General features: G+C 51.3%; 1 non-coding gene across 1 annotated transcript; it reads left to right on the top strand.

The window, feature by feature from the left end:
• The first annotated feature begins 2,229 nt into the window (after positions 1 to 2,229).
• On the top strand, positions 2,230 to 2,384 carry LOC143351161 (5.8S ribosomal RNA). Its single transcript, XR_013081530.1, has one exon. It is a non-coding gene; the product is annotated as a 5.8S ribosomal RNA (ribosomal RNA).
• Positions 2,385 to 2,500: the final 116 nt, after the last annotated feature.

The raw sequence follows: 2,500 nt of genomic DNA, 5'->3' as shown, positions 1-2,500 counted from the left end.
AGTTTATCGCATCGATTTCATCGAGCAACCGATGGACGCTGCCGCGTTCGTTCGTAAATGAATGTTATACATACTCACGGATAGCCTGAGGCGAATAATCGCAAACGACGACGCGTCGATTGTGCGGCCATCGTTGCTCGCGCGACTAACGACGATCAGCCGAGACGGCTGTAGTTTATCGCATCGATTTCATCGAGCAACCGATGGACGCTGCCGCGTTCGTTCGTAAATGAATGTTATACATACTCACGGATAGCCTGAGGCGAATAATCGCAAACGACGACGCGTCGATTGTGCGGCCATCGTTGCTCGCGCGACTAACGACGATCAGCCGAGACGGCTGTAGTTTATCGCATCGATTTCATCGAGCAACCGATGGACGCTGCCGCGTTCGTTCGTAAATGAATGTTATACATACTCACGGATAGCCTGAGGCGAATAATCGCAAACGACGACGCGTCGATTGTGCGGCCATCGTTGCTCGCGCGACTAACGACGATCAGCCGAGACGGCTGTAGTTTATCGCATCGATTTCATCGAGCAACCGATGGACGCTGCCGCGTTCGTTCGTAAATGAATGTTATACATACTCACGGATAGCCTGAGGCGAATGATCGCAAACGACGACGCGTCGATTTTGCGGCCATCGTTGCTCGCGCGACTAACGACGACCAGCCGAAACGGCTGTAGTTTATCGCATCGATTTCATCGAGCAACCGATGGACGCTGCCGCGTTCGTTCGTAAATGAATATTATACATACTCACGGATAGCCTGAGGCGAATGATCGCAAACGACGACGCGTCGATTTTGCGGCCATCGTTGCTCGCGCGACTAACGACGACCAGCCGAGAAGGCTGTAGTTTATCGCATCGATTTCATCGAGCAACCGATGGGCGCTGCCGCGTTCGTTCGTATATGAATATTATACATACTCACGGATAGCCAGAGGCGAATAATCGCAAACGACGACGCGTCGATTTTGCGGCCATCGTTGCTCGCGCGACTAACGACGACCAGCCGAGACGGCTGTAGTTTATCGCATCGATTTCATCGAGCAACCGGTGGACGCTGCCGCGTTCGTTCGTAAATGAATAATATACATACTCATGGCTAACTTGAGGCGAATAATCGCAAACGACGACGCGTCGATTTTGCGGCCATCGTTGCTCGCGCGACTAACGACGACCAGCCGAAACGGCTGTAGTTTATCGCATCGATTTCATCGAGCAACCGATGGACGCTGCCGCGTTCGTTCGTAAATGAATAATATACATACTCATGGCTAACTTGAGGCGAATAATCGCAAACGACGACGCGTCGATTTTGCGGCCATCGTTGCTCGCGCGACTAACGACGACCAGCCGAAACGGCTGTAGTTTATCGCATCGATTTCATCGAGCAACCGATGGACGCTGCCGCGTTCGTTCGTAAATGAATAATATACATACTCATGGCTAACTTGAGGCGAATAATCGCAAACGACGACGCGTCGATTTTGCGGCCATCGTTGCTCGCGCGACTAACGACGACCAGCCGAAACGGCTGTAGTTTATCGCATCGATTTCATCGAGCAACCGATGGACGCTGCCGCGTTCGTTCGTAAATGAATGTTATACATACTCATGGCTAACTTGAGGCGAATAATCGCAAACGACGACGCGTCGATTTTGCGGCCATCGTTGCTCGCGCGACTAACGACGACCAGCCGAGACGGCTGTAGTTTATCGCATCGATTTCATCGAGCAACCGATGGACGCTGCCGCGTTCGTTCGTAAATGAATAATATACATACTCATGGCTAACGTGAGGCGAATAATCGCAAACGACGACGCGTCGATTGTGCGGCCATCCGTTGCTCGCGCGACTAACGACGACCAGCCGAGAAGGCTGTAGTTTATCGCATCGATTTCATCGAGCAACCGATGGGCGCTGCCGCGTGCGTTCGCCCGATTGCGCGTGAAGTTACTGTTCGGAACCAAGAATATACGGGTGTATTATACCCGTTTGGTCGCAGCCACGCGCAAAGGCTTTTGAATGTACTGTACGCCCGGCCGTCGAACGATGGTTTTCCGTCATTCAGGAAACAAAAAGAAACTTTTGTCGTCGATATGGCGCGTTCAATCCTCCGTCGATACGCTGGTCGGAGGTGCGAACATCGAATATTTTTAAAGCAAAGAACAAGGAGCATTTTTAAATACAAAGAAAAAAATTGTAAATTGTATATGATTACCCTGAACGGTGGATCACTTGGCTCGTGGGTCGATGAAGAACGCAGCTAATTGCGCGTCAACGTGTGAACTGCAGGACACATGAACATCGACATTTCGAACGCACATTGCGGTCCACGGATAAAATTCCTGGACCACGCCTGGCTGAGGGTCGTTCACTTGTCCTAAAACTGCTTGCGTTGTTCTCAGATTCCCTAACCCCGCCGTCGTTTACCTCTCCTTTCGGGGAGATGGCGAAGAACGTTTCGGAGCCGGGTCGATGAAGAGAAA

This window comes from Colletes latitarsis, unplaced genomic scaffold, assembly GCF_051014445.1.
Source record: "Colletes latitarsis isolate SP2378_abdomen unplaced genomic scaffold, iyColLati1 scaffold0082, whole genome shotgun sequence".
NCBI lineage: Eukaryota > Metazoa > Arthropoda > Insecta > Hymenoptera > Colletidae > Colletes > Colletes latitarsis.
The sequence above is the reverse complement of the archived record's forward strand: the minus strand, read 5'-3'. Positions and strand labels throughout refer to the sequence as shown.